Here is a 15,175-nt window from a genome sequence, read left to right as displayed (position 1 = left end):
CCAATGAGACTTTCTTCTCCATTAGCTCAGTCTGCCCCTGTCTGGTTTTACAGCTGGGTAGAAGGGGAGAGTCTGCAGGCTACAGCTAAATGAGGTTCCTCCATTCCCAGCTCTCAGTGGGGAATACGACCCCATTTGCTAGTTAGGGGCTGCTCCACTTCTGCAGGTCTCTGGGCGCAAACTGAGCGAGCTTGTTGGTTCCATTGAGTTTCAGGGTTGTGCTGCTTTAGGGTATGCAGAGCGGGGAAGTGAGGTATAGCGAGAAATCAGGACATTTGAGATTTGATTGGTCGACCCCTCAAATAGAGTGCCCCCCACTGTCACTACCATGCTGGTAGTTAGCACCCTGGGCTCTGATTGGCTGGATGAGAGATCATTCAGATCTTTTTAAAGGCACAGTTTAAGGTCACACTAAACTGAGACCGGAGAGGAGAATAAGGGGTTGGAATATAATAATCTACTATTTTAAGGAATGATACCATCTGATTAATGTATTTTTAAAACTGAATATTTGCTTATGGTGGAAACATGTATCACCCCCATACTGGCTGCTAATAGTAGTACAGGACTTTTGAGACCAGAGTGTTTGTACCAAGGAAGTGGAACACACAAGCAGAGATAACACGTCTCCCTGTAGTGAGAGTTTTGAGTTCAGAGAGTTGTAGTTGTTACTTGTAGCTCTATCAGTCTTTATGTGCCTTTCGTCTGGTGTTTATATGAATATATGCACCTTATGTGCACCATATGTGCAGTGCCTCAAAGTGAGGCCATTTAACTTTTGCTAAGCACTGGCCATAAGTGACAATTGTATAATAATAGCCTATATGTAAATGCTAATAGTAGTATAAGATAAACAAAGGTAGAGAAGAGTCCACAAGTCATCAGATACTTAATAGTAACAGTTACATAGCAATAGCTATCTAAATATTAGCTCACATTAGCCACCATGTGCCATTTGTCACACCAGACCAAGTGAGGCTGTGGCTGCAAACTCCTGACTGTATTGAATTGAGCAATAGTGTGTTTTAGTGCTCATGAATTGCAACCCTTTTTTTTTAAACAAAGAAATATGTTGTTGTTTCATGGTGTATCATCTCACTTAAACGGCAAACACAATCCATATAAATCTACAAGGAATTCAATAATTAAGATAAGTAAGTTGACGATGCCTCCTGTGTACACTGTTTCAGTATAACTAGTATTGTTAGTAGCAGTTATAGTAATTGTGGTTGAGGCAGCAGCAGTGCATGCAGTACTGATGCTGTTGACGTTGTAGTTGTTGTTGTTGTTGTTAAAGTTGATGTGTCACTTCTCCAGTGGACGAGGGTGAGATGGGAGTGCGCAGGTTCATGCGGGAGGTGGTGACCCAGTGGAGGAGTCTGTCCATGGAGGTGCGCAGTGTGAAGAGCATGCTGGAGGAGGTGCTGTCCAACTGGGAGAGGCACAGCTCAACAGTGGCCTCCTTACAGGCCTGGCTGGAGGATGCAGAGGAAGCCCTAAGGCAGCCGGAAAACACCAAACGGGTATGAAATTGACACTTAATATTATAGGAAACCCCACCATATATACACTCAAAGTTTTTATGTGAACAGATTAAGAGTCTCTTCATATATGTGTCTATTTGATGGACTCAAATGCCTCAGAGTAGTAGCAATCAAATCCACGTCCGCCCAAATTCAAGCATTTGGTCTTTTAAGTGGAATCCTATTAGCAGTCTCCACTCAAGTATCAAATGATCTCCTTGACTTACAACAAGCCACAGAGGATATTCCAGTTGTCACATCGCCATGGTTACCTCCGAGTCACATCCCCACCAAGGATTAGACAGCTAATTACCCCAGTTTCTTATTGTCCTTTCTTTGTTTCTTTCTATGAATTCCTTTCTTTGTCTCGTTCTTATTATCTTTCTTTGTTCTTTCTTTGGCACTCATTCTGTGTGTTCTTCTTTGTTTCTTTGGATTTGTCTCTGTGTCTTTCTGTCTTTCTAATGAGTCTGTCTCTCATCCAGGAGTTTTTCAGGAATCTCAGCCACTGGATGGATCAGCATGCAGCCATGAACGACGCAGGGAATTTTCTCATTGAAACATGTGATGAGACTGTGTCGCTTGATCTCAAGCAGCAGCTACTTCTTTTGAATGGACGATGGAGAGACCTCTTCCTCAAAGTCAAACAAGTAACAAACGAAAAAAAACAACAATTACTACTGTATGTCAGAGACAAGCCTGACATTTACTATATTGTATGTCTAGATGTGTATCTAGCTGCATTTAATGTTTTTAGCTGATTTAACAACAACAGTAACAAGATGGCAGTTTTAAGAAAAGTTAGGTTTTAGGTTTGGTACTATTTGACGCTTGGCCTGATGAAGATACAGCTCTCCATAAAATCAATCCTAAACTTTGTACCAACTTTACTGCAGTATGCCTGTGTAGATGAGATGGAGAAGTGGAGAAAGGACTATCTAAAGGCTGTGTCTGCCCTCAAAGAGCTGCTGGACATAGCAGAGGCAAAGCTCAATGTTCCTGTCCAGGTGTCTTTCCTCAATGTTAGAGTTTTTCTGCAGGATGTGGAGGTGAGAAAAATCAAACTGCCAGATTCTCTCTTCCTGTTAAAAACAGACTTGCAGAAGTACATCGCAATAAACACCAGGGATTATTGTGGATTCAGCTAATAATATAATATAATCACTATTACACGTTCTTCATATGTATTAGGTTGGTAGCATCGCAACATCAGTATTAGTGCCCAACTTATTGTTTCTAAATAATGATTATGTTGTACGATCTACATCTAGTCTAATCTAGACAATTGAGACGATTCACGTTACAACGACACTGATGGCAGCTCTATGTCTCAGATCAATAGGGAGTGAATCCTTTAGACCAATTATTCATTACCATTTGGACTGTAATGAGACTCATTTACAAGGTGCATAACAGCACACATTTAGATTCACTTTGGACAAAATAAAAAAAGTCCAACTCTCCAGGTAGAAACAGATTACAGAAAATAATTTCATCATCTTTCCCAATTGATTTACTACCTGGTGAACTTGCACTCTTAAATCTTTAATGAATATTTAGTAAAAAGCTTTACGTCACTACTGTTTTGAAGTAAGAGCTGCAGACAGCCTGGTTTTTTTATTGCCAAAAGCAGTTTTGATGAAAGTACATTCAGTTAAAGGATGTTCAATATGACCCTTTTCCTCCACGTCTCATCTCAGACTACCAAGCAAAAAGTTGTTGCCATGGAGACCCAATACAAGTTGGCTGCCCGCAGTGCTCAGCTTCTTTCCAAGGATGCACCACATGACGAGGCTGCCAGGGTCATGACAACTATGGCAACAGCCAAAGGTCAGCTGAGTAAGGTGGGTATCATTCTAGTCAGAAACATGAGAAGTTGTATTAAATGTATCTCAAGTCTTTCTTTGAAATCAACATACTTATCTTTACTCTCCAGTAAGACTTTTTTGAATAATATACTCACATTGTTGTCACATTTCTATGTCACTATTTAATGTCCTTTGTTGTTTGTCTCTAGGTGAGAGAACGCTGTCCCTCCCTTGTGAGGGAGTGTCATGTCCTTCTGCCACTGCTGGAAGAGATGGAGAAACACATCACTGCTTTTTACCAAGCCCTGGAGCGGGCCAGTCGCATCACCTCGGCTGCCAGAGACCCAGACACACAGACCCAGACCCAGCATAAACTAAAGTGGCAGGTTAGATATGATGACAGTGAATAGATTGAACTTAAATTGTTAACAAGTAGAAGCATTGACTGGTTAAAGGAAAATTCAGTTGTTTTACAGCAAGGTGTCTTATTGTAGTAGTTTTCATCGTTATTCTGCACACAATCAGTTTTACAGTACAATTGATACATATCATATATGTTATGTTTATAGCCTGATCACTCATATGTGGTTAGTAATATGTTATCATAAGCAAAAGCAATGATGGCAAAATCTAGAAAAATAAGACTTACGGTGTAAAAAAAGGAAATGGTCCTTATAGGTTATGTGTGCGCCTTCTAGCCCACCTTTAAATATCACCACATCTCCTCTCTGGTGTGTCTATTCTTTCCTTCTCTACTATTCCCAGCTCTTTGGAATCATATTGATCTTCTAATTACAACATTTTTGTACTAAAACCTTTTTGTCTGATTGCTGCTATATAAGAACAGTGTTGGAATATTTGAATGCACCATTATCAACACTCTTCCATATTTGCTGTCTTTGTTTCCTCAATTTCCTCAGGATTTGTTAAACCAGCAGCAAAGCTGTAAACGCTGTCTGTCGGTGATCGAGAGGAATCACCACACGTTGCAGAAGGCGCTCTCCACCAGTAAGGTGCTTCGAAACGTTGACCTGTCCCTGCTACAAAAGAGAGTGGCTGAAATACAGGGCTCAGCACAGGTTAGTGTTAAACTACTTGTTCACGTTCACATAACCACATCGCTGATTATATTAATTATGTTACAAGAACATCAGAACACCCAGGAGGCAACAGTGTACACCTCACAAAATAATTAATTTTGACACTATTGCCGATGAGACCCGTTACAATCACCACTACCTACTGTCCATCCTCTCAGGTTTTGCTAAAGGAGGTTGGGGAATGTAGACGGCAGGAAGAGGCCAACAACAGCCTGAGGAGGAGGTTTGAGGAGTCAAGACAAGAGCTGGAGAGAGTGCTCAAAAAAGCTCAAGGCTGCTTGAGAGAGACTGGAGATGCTGAGGAGTTGCTTAAGAAACACCATGTAAGATCAAACCCATAACCTTCTGCTGTAGCTCATCTGTAGAAAAAATGCTAAAAATACAAACTTACATGTATAAAACAGCAGCAAACAGAACTCAAAATACATCCGTGTCATTCTGTTGTTTGGTCTTGCAAACAAAAAAAATGAATTAATATAATGTGACTCATACTCATTGCTTGTATTTTATTCTGCACAGGATTTTTTGGGCCAACTGGACCAGCGGTTGCTGAGCGTGTTCTTGAAGGCATGTGATGAGCTGACTGACATCCTACCACAGGAGGAGCAACAGGGGCTGCAAGAAACTGTCCGCAGACTGCACAAACACTGGAAGGTCAGGGGTTACCATGCTTTAACACGCTCATTAATTACTGTACATCTCTGGAGGCGCCTTGCTGTTACTTCATTAACTTAACCAGGAAGACATATGGCTTTGATTGAGTTCCCTCCAGTGTGTTTCCACTTAACTTGTTCTAGTTAGATTAAAATGCAACCCTCTCAGTGTTTACTCACAGTCTCCCGAAAGGATATTTAGTCTCTGACAGTTTTGGGGATGATTTGATGTGAGACTGTAACTCATTTATGTTATAGTATAACTAATCTACCATGTCTCCTACACTCTGTTACTTCTGACTCTTTTCTACAGGACATCCAGAGCGAGGTACCGTCTCACCTGCTCTGTCTGAAAGTGAAGGTGGAACAAAGTCGAGTAGCTGTGATCATACAAGACTGCAGAGCAGAGCTGGACAGAGAAATACAAGTCCTCTCTGGTACCTGCACCAGTGAACGAGTGATCAAAGAGCACAGAGTGAGCCTCGGATTTGGTAGAAACTTAAAACAGATTAAACCAGGAGTGAGAGAAGGAGAGAGATAATATCACTTAACATCATCGACATCATCATTCTTGAGCGTTCTCAATTCAACATTTCTTTCTCTTTTATCTTCAGACTTTTTTCAGGGAACGTAAACCTTTGACTTTGTGTGAGAAGAGGATTAGAAATATGGAGGATCTGTGTCATAAGTTGCCTGATGACAACGACCCGGCTTATCGAATGCTAGAGTCCACAAGAAAGGCTGTAGAAGAGGTTACAGAGCAAGTCAAAAGCACCTACCTCAAACTGGAGCATCACCCTGATAAGTGGAAAAAGTGGAATGAGAGGTAAAGGTTGACAAAAACTCAGTCCTCAAAGTGTCTCCATCTCCTTAAAGTAGGAAATCTTTTAATCACAGAAGGGGCTTCAAAGTAGTTGTTCCTTTTTCTAGGTTCTGTGAGATTTCTGATTGGCTCTCATCGCAGAGGAGGCAGGTGAGGCTCTTGAGAGAGACAGCGAGAAATTCAGCACATCAGGAGCAAGTTGATGCTGCTGTTCAGGTGAGCTAGCACATTATATTTGCTGCTGTCGGCACAAAGAATAGCTCAGCCTCAGTAAACCTGCATTCCCTTTTTTGTGCATTTCCAGGCACTGCAGGAAGCAGCAGATGCCCGAGAGGAGAGCCTGGTGTGGCTTAAGAGCCGTCTTGCTGGACTGTCTGAGGTTAGCTCGGAACTGGAGGTCCAGAGACAGAGAACAGCCCTGGCCAAACTCTCAGCTGACCTGCGGGCACTCTTTTCTTCACTCTGTCAGGTATTCTAAGATATTCCAAATGCTTACAATGTGACTATATCCTGTTCTATCTCAACAACTTCTGTCTGATCCTCCCTCATTCACAGTGGGGTGAGAAGGACTCTGCTATGTTCCAGTACGAGGAGCTGAGAGAGGAGGTGCATGGTGCTCTGGAAGAGGTTCTAAGAGTGCGAAGGGAGGCTGAGGAGCAGACCAGCAGGATCCTGGATGCTGAGGATCTGGAGCAGGCCAAGCAACTTTATCTTATTCACCAGGTGTGTGTAGTGAGGCAGGAGAGAGGTGATGTCAACTATGTCCAGATATTTAATTTACAGAAGCTTCCATCAAAAAGGATGAAATTGAAATCAGTTGATGTTTTGTGTTCAAAGTAAACAATTTCTAGCCTCTTTAATTTCTGTATTCAAATGTCTTACCCTCAGTTTCTTTTGCATCTTGTGAGGTATTTTATGTTCTAAAGGAAAAAATAATTTTAGTCTGGATTTAAGTGATATAAAGAAAATTAAAGACATTTCACCAATATTTTGAAGAGTAACTTAACAGCCCCTCAAAGTCTTAGATATCCAGTGGTTTATTAAGCATCCCCTTCAATTATGCTCATTTTGCTGCAAAAACAAATGTGTCATCTGACATGTTATTTTCTTTTCTATGTGTTTGTTAAAGCACCAACTAAAGCGCCTTCATGCTAACAAGACAGAGGCAGAGCTTCTGGTGGCCCACTGCCACCAGCTGCAGAAAGGGGAGGGGCTTAGTCAGTCTCTACGGGAGCTGGAGGGAGCTTTCAGAGATGTCGACCACAAATCAGGAGCAAAAGAGCCCAACCTGCAGGTAGATATCAGAATGCTAATGTTTGCATGTGTGAGTGTTCACACAACCCCTGCAGTCGTCATTGATTAGTACATGTTGAACCGTAACAAGATATTGATTGTTATGTGGTATGTTTATTATAATTGTGTCTGTTGTCTTGGGATTTGTGTATATCTGTTCTATCACTGTCTTCGAATTGATCAGAAAATCAACATGTGCCCACATGAAAATTACTAAAGATGTATGTAGTGAATAAGTTAATTATCAAGGGGAAAACCACTGCAAAACACCTTCAATTCAAACTCCAAAACATCAGGGATGAATGTTAAAGGTTTGGGTGTCTGTCCCTCTGAATAAATCAAAGTAGAAGATCCATTTTAGACAGACCTTATTACACCAGCGTTAAATAATTAAAGAGAGAGAGAGAGAGAGAGATTGATGCAGTTGATGAGTATGCATTGAAAAAGGCATTTTTGTTCGTTGTAATAATTTAGTTGGATAATCTAGAATTCAATTATGGCCAGAGAGTATTCTTTGAATTATACCAAACACTACTGTACCCATTAACTCTGTGTGTACATGTTACATTTCATGTATGAAACTTTACCCACTGACATTATTCTGCTGTTTCTTCATCATCTCAAGGCAACTCTGAGCTCCTGGCAGAGTTTTGAAGCAGAAAGAGAAACCGTTTGGAGGTTTATCCGTAATACCAGCAAAGAGCTGCACAAAGAACTTATTTTCAACAGCCTGGACAGCCTGAAAACTGAACTGGAGCAGAACCAGGTGTGCATATACAATAAGTGTGTGCGTACATGCGTGTAGTGCATGCTCTGTGTTTGCTCATACAATATATTTATTTTGTCTGTAGAAGCTCCTCACAAAGTTTGAGGAGTGTTCTGTGCATGCAGCTTTCCTCCTCGAGAAGGCAGAAGAAATTCAGCTTGGTCCGAAGAATCCCACTCTTCTTCTCCAGCAGGCCGAGTCAACCAGAGAAGCACTCGCACAACTTCAAGACCACCTCAACAAGAAGTATGTCCCATCCTCATCCCAAGCTTCCAATCCAATAGAAATATAACGGAGTCTACTGTAACTTCCTCAAACTTTAAACTCATAATTTCAGGTTTGATGAAAACTGAAGAAGCAATTTTCATCATGTTGAATTGTATATTTGTTTGCCAGTTCTCATTCTGACCGTATATATCTAGATATGCATGCAGTATATTTTAAATTTAAATTGTTCTTGTCAATACTTGCGTCTCCCAGTGTTGTCCAGTTGAAGATGATGTGTATGTGGTGGGAGCGCTTCGGCAGCGTATCGGAGACTTTCTCTCTGTGGATCAGTGAAAAAGAGAAGGAGCTGGAGACCATCAACTCCACCTCCTCCTTAGATCCTCTGGATAAACACATCAGCACAGTGGAAGTATGTCAAGTATCTCTTTACCTTGTTTTTATATCTAAGATTTAACTGCACGCTGTATAGCAACAAAAGAAACTCAACAAATATTTTAAAAAGCTTCTTCAATCATCTTTTGATATTCATGAATAAATATGCATCATCCACATGTTTCTTTAATCACTCTGCCAAAATGTGTCAAAATTGCTGTCTGGCCTGTAGCCTGGATCAGGCCTTAGGGTTATTAAGATTAAGATGAAATAAGATTACATTTGAACGTAACCCCAAGGGGGAAATTGGGTCAGAGAAGCTGCAGCAAAGACTAGAATATAGAAAATAAATGTATCATATTGAAAAAATATATAATCTTGGTTTTCCAGACCTCAGCCTTGTTAATCTCATGGAGGTGAAAAAAATGTCAAAAACATTTGGGATGACAGGACTTGCGGCAGCCATTTGATTAGCTTTGAGTTTGAAAACATTTGCTTCTAGAACATTTGCTTCAGTTTTCTTTTCCACCCAACATATGTGCTTGAATCTTTCTCCAACTCTATGAACCTGAAGAGACATTATTTCATCCACCATAGACAAAGGAATTTATGGAAGATAACACAGAACATTGTCGGTTCTGTCTTGTTTATTGTTTAGTTTTTTTCAACTCATGCCTCCGATGTTTTTGCCTGATCAACATTCCTCTGATGTCACATCCCCACAGGCTGTAGCAGAAGGTTTAGAGGAGAGAAGGGCAGCCCTGGCCCACATGGAGGTGGACTGTGAGGCCCTGTCGAGGTTTGTGACCCCTGGAGAGGCCGGACGTATCCGCACTCGACTTGCACAGATGAGGCGCTACTGGGAAGAGTTGATGGGGAGAGTAGAGCAGCTGGGAAGACAGCTTAACCAGAGCGCCTCGTACTGGCAGAGATACAACGATAACCTTGAACAGGTATACAGCAACACATAATGGAATAGTTTCATGCAGAAATTGTTATTAATACTTTGCGGGGCCACTGGTTGAATATACTTTTAAATAATTGAAGCCGTTGTTATTATCAGGTCAAGAAAGCAATGACTGACCTTAAAGAGAAGCTTGACTGTCCGGTCACATACTGCTCATCTTCATCTGAGACCTACAAAAGCCTCCAGGATCATATGGTAAAAAAATAAAAACACAAAGAATGCATTAATGTGATATCACTATATGGATTTATGGTTTTAACTTTGAGGTTGACTCAACTATAAACTCAGGACCTGAAGGGTTTTGTGTGATTTGTTTTGGTTTAGTTTCTTTTTTTCTTTCGTATGTAAATGGTATTTTAATCAACTTATTCCTGATAGTTTGTAGGTTATGCAGTAATCTCCCATATGAAACTGTTCAGCACATTGTTACTTATCATTTCAGTCAGATTTATGTACAAGACTTTACTTTGTAGCCATTGAGGTTTCACATTCTCTGCAGAGTTGATGACGTACATCTCCTTTTCCTCCAGGAGGTCTGCCAGGCTGTCGAGCAGCTGAACCCCAGGCTGATGGCTTTGTGTTCAGCCATGAAGAGGCTTGGAGAGGGCCGCCAGCTGCAGGAAGAGGTGGCTAACCTCCAGAAGCAACAGCGAGAATCTTTGGCAAAGGCAACCGAAAAGCAATCTACATTACAGAGCCTTCTCGCACTTTGGCAGAGGTAAAGTTATTTGTGCCTATGCTTTTGACGTGTTTTTTGTAATTTAGGGGGATCAACAAAAGAAAATATGCATTTAGACTTGATTTTAATAGATTTAATCAGTCTGTGGTAATCGCATACTCTAGCTTTGCATTGCATTCCTGAATGTATGACTATTGAATACCCAGATATGAGCCATTCTATTCAGCTCTTAAGACTGAACAGTCACCATGAACTTGATTATATTTAGGATATATGGCCATCTGTTGTGATGCCTTGCTGGGCTGACGCTGTGTGTGCCCCTCCAACACCTAAAAGAGGCGTGTTTGTATGTTTCAGGGATTTGTCACATTACACAAACCGCAATTCTTTTATATTTTGAGTCAATGATTGCTGTCAGTTTTAGTCCCTGCGTCACACACACATCTTATTCTGATCGTAACAATCATGCTGTTTCCCCTTTTATTTTTGCACTTGTTCTTTCTGCTGAATTCTCCTCTTTTATTCCCTGAATCATTCCCTCATCCTAGTGTGATGAAGAGGAGCGAGATCTTGTCTTTGACTCAATCTGTCTGTCCTCCAGTCAGCCATCGCCTTTCTATTCTCATAAAATGCTTTTCTTATCACTTTCTTTGTTCACACAATAGGCTTGGACAATAGACTGGAGTGATTGTTTCTCACTCTTCTTTATTAGTCACATGGGAGCTGTTTATAGACGTAGAGTTTACGTGCTTCTTTTGTTGTATTCATCCAGTCAGTGACTCTTAATTAGTTTAATCACATTTTATTTTTGATACTGACCTTCAACTGAGTTTACGTGTGTGTGTGTGCGTGTGTGTGTGTGTGTGTGTGTCTGTCTGTTTGTTTGTGTGTGGCTCTCTGCAGTCGATCTTCTCCCCTGCAGGTGTATGTATGAGGGATTACTTACAGCACTAGATGCGTTGGCAAGATAGGTGGCCACATTATGACCCTGTCACTGATACTGAGGCTTGGTCAGATAATAACAAAATAACACACTGTATCACTGTGGGTGTGCGTGTCATTGCCTGTTTTAATACTTTAAGATTACTGGTTACTAATATAAATATATTGTTAGATCAGTATTTATTCTATTAATTTTCAGTATAGTGCCGCATAAATTGTATTTCATTTGAATACTATTTTCTGAGTGCCACCTTTGTATCTACAGATTTGAAAAGGAGAGTTCGTCCATGAAAAGCTGGCTGGGCAGGTGTGAGTCTGTTTGCTGTCCAGACTCAGACCTGCTTTCTGCAGACAAAATAAAGCTTAGGAATGAACTACTGAATGTACAGGTAAGTCATTTGACTATTACAGGCTTGTTTCTCACTAACCTCATCAATTACATAATGGGTGTTTGGCTATTTTCGTGTGGCATCATTCATAAAATAATTATTCACCCCACTAGGAAATGCAGGGGGAGACGGCATCCTATGAGGTTCTTCGGCAGGGTCTTGTGAATCTTGCGCTGTGTCTGTACCCCACAGCGACTGAAGCTCATATCCAAGAGCTCAGCGATGATCTCACACAACTACAAGAAAGAAGCATCTCTGTGGCGAGCAACACATCACACAGGCAATTCTTTTGTTTGATATATCTTACAGATAATTTTTCCTTTATTTATCTCTCCATAAATGGCATCCAGTGTGGTTCAGCTTTTTTCCTCCAGGTTGTCACGTCCATGTCCTTAATCCAAACTGCCTTTCACCTCTCTTTTAGACTCGAGCTGCTGGAGTCACAGTTGGCACAGCTGGAGCAGTTTGATCAGGCACTGCTGACTCTGACCCAAAGTAGTGAAAACTTCCTGTCTGGCTTGAGAAGCTCTTCCCAGGTTGATATTGCTGATCTTGAGTCAGCAATTAGTCAGCTGAAGGTGAGAAATCAATGCTTTGCTGTCAACAATGATGTTGTTTATAGGTTTTGTATCTGAGATTTCTTACGGTAAGCAAGTTTATATTGATTACTGTGAGAGCTTATATTCATTTGTCTAATTGAACCATCTTGTTGCAGGAGCATGAGGTGCAACTGGAGGGACATGCAACGCTGAGAGACACTCTTCAGCAAAGAGAGTCCTCCCTGCTTCGCTGCTCCACCTCAGAGGCCCAACAGCAGCTCCAGGGCTGGAGAGAGGACTGCCTCCAGCCCCTCAATGAATCCCAGCGTCTCCTACTACTCCGTAAAGAGTGCCTGGCTGAATTAAAAGCTTTTCTTAAGAGGTATGGAGCGGCAGCTGAGGCTGTGCGCCACCTTCACGAGGCGATGGAGGGCAGAGGGAGCTGGGATTGTTCAAAAGCGGAAGAGCTGCACCGTGGAATAGGGGAAAGGGCTAAAGACGTGGCCATGCTTGAGGCTGAGGCAGTCGGGTTAGATGGGCAGCTAAGCAAAGCACACCTTAACCTGAGTGGTGCAGAGTGGCGGGGCTCCAAAGACGTGAGCCATACTCAGGCAAGAACTTCTTGCAGGGGCCAGGCAGTGGCCCTCACGATCGCTCTGGAGGAGGTGCAGAGGGGTGTGGGATGGAGGCAGAGTGAAGCAGATGCTCTGGGGGCATTATGGAGCTCTTTTAGGGAGAGGAGGGAGGAGGTGATGAAGAATTTGAAGAAACTGGAGGATGAAGCACGGACAGAGGGGGCCAGAGAGAGCTCTGTACAGGCTTTTCAAAACAGGTATGCAATGGCAATCAGGCTTCTGGATCTATTATTATGTTATATTTAATATAGTTTAGCATAGTTTGTATCAGCTGAATTGTTTGAAAAAGCAATATTGGTATCAGACTAAACTGAAGGACTTTTTTTACCTGTTATGTTTTCTTTATTGGAGAACATCATTGTTGTTCTCCATACATATAGATATTTGCGAAACCTTTTTTATGACATTTAAATTATAATAAAACAATATGCCTGCATCTTGTCTGTTGCTCCTATATCAGCTTTTTTGGTAAGATATATGGTTGAATATACTTTCAAATGCATGCGCTGAGCTTTTTATTCAGAGACTTTCTGTAAGCCAAACTCTGAGAATATAATATAGGAATGAAGCCAAACCATACATCTAAATCCTTTTCAAACTTGTCAATACTAGGAATGTTGGTATATTATATTGGAATCAGGCTAGTAATCCCCATTGTTTTCTTCCATCAATTTCTCCCAGGTTGCGTTTTTTCGTCCAGCTGGATGATGAGCTCCAGTCCCTGCAGCATTCCCAGCGGTGGTTAGAGGAGAAGGGAAGCCAGCTGGCCCAAAGAGACAGTGAGCTGGCCGGGGAGGCTCTCAGGGAGGTAGCACTGGTGAAGACAGCCTGGGAGAGCGTCAGGACTCTGATCACCAACGGGTAGGGATGGAGGACGACAAAGGGATTTTGTCTTATTTATCTCATTTAAATTCCTCAGCTCTGTTTGTTTTTGATCCTACGTTGCAGAGGCAGGCAGTATAATGTCTTATCATTTGAATTTAGAAACACAACATTTATACAGCACTTGCAGGGTTCGTTGTATTTTCATAATTTAATCCAGTGCAAAGATATGCCAAATAACGGTCTTGACTTTTTTTTTTCTCACGCAGTCAGGATCAGAGTGGAGTTGTAGTAGATCTTCTCCGCCAGTTCCACCACTTGAAGTCAACGCTCACCACAGTCATTGAGAATGCTCAGGCGGTTGCTTACAGTCTGCCCGACCACAACCATAACGCTCAGGAGGCCAAAAGGACTTTCACACGAGTCAGTACCTTTTTTGTTTTCCCCAGAAAATTACTTATAGTTACATTTTCATTTTTTTCTTTTCAAATAGTGCATATGGTAAAAAAAAAATATTATATATAACTTGTGTATATTCTGATATACCAGAGTTAGAGATTCATAGCTTTCACTGGGCAATTTCTTTCTTTCTTAAAATGTAATTCTGCACCTATTGTTTCACAAGTATCAGACTGCATTGTTTATGTTTTTACAATACACAATACACTATCTCTTCCCCTCCTGTTTGTACAGTATCTCTCCCTCTAGTGGTGGTCTGTTGTCATTCCCTCTGCACTCTTCTCTGTCCCTCCAGCATGACACGGTCCAAGCCGAGCTGAGAGAAAAACAAGAAGCGATGGACCAGCTCATCAGCACAGTGGAGGACCTGCAGAGAGAACTGACAAAGGTTCCCAACTCTGATGCAAGCTCTATCCAGAGAGACATGGAGATGTTGAGAGACCAGTGGCTGGAGGTGAGTGGTAGTTGATCCAACACATGCTGTGCCAATCCACTGTTTTGCAAAAGAAGCCCTGACAGCTGAAATCCCTGGGCTGTTTTTCATTTAGACAAATGCATGATATATTGACATACTTGAGCTAGCTGGTCAGATGTGGTGAAATAATACCTTTTGAGTTTTGTGACAGTAATGAATTGTCCTCATCCCGACACATTGCACTTCATGAATTCTGTCTGAAGCTGAAACGTGATAACGACTAAGAAGGGATTTGTGTGGGTTTTTTTGTTTGTGAGAATCAATTATGACGTCCACATTACAGCTCTGCCAAACACTTGCGCTGTTCCTCTTTTAATCATATTTATTTCTGTTTTTCCATTTTTTCCTCCTGAGAGACTGTCACAAATGAGACATAAATATAAACAAGTCTAGACACGTTATCTGCCTCTCTTTCACTTCTCATCCCCAGATCTGTCAAACCAATTAAGTCTTGTTTTCCTTCCATCTCCCAGTAAAGCACACCGTCCCTTGTTACATAGAGAGAAAAGCAAACACAAAGAGGGAGAGAGATCCTACCTCTCCTCAGTCTCCTGTTGATTGAGATGTTTCCTGTTTTGTACTTAGATAGATTGCTGCTCTCTGTTTCTTCAGGTCTCAGAGAGAATACAAACCAACACAGAGAGACTGGGCTACTGTGTAGCGCTGTGGAACGACCTCAAGTCTATGGAGCAGGACATGAAC

The sequence above is a fragment of the Cyclopterus lumpus genome, chromosome 24 (genome assembly GCF_009769545.1).
Source record: "Cyclopterus lumpus isolate fCycLum1 chromosome 24, fCycLum1.pri, whole genome shotgun sequence".
NCBI lineage: Eukaryota > Metazoa > Chordata > Actinopteri > Perciformes > Cyclopteridae > Cyclopterus > Cyclopterus lumpus.
This window is presented reverse-complemented; position numbering follows the sequence as displayed.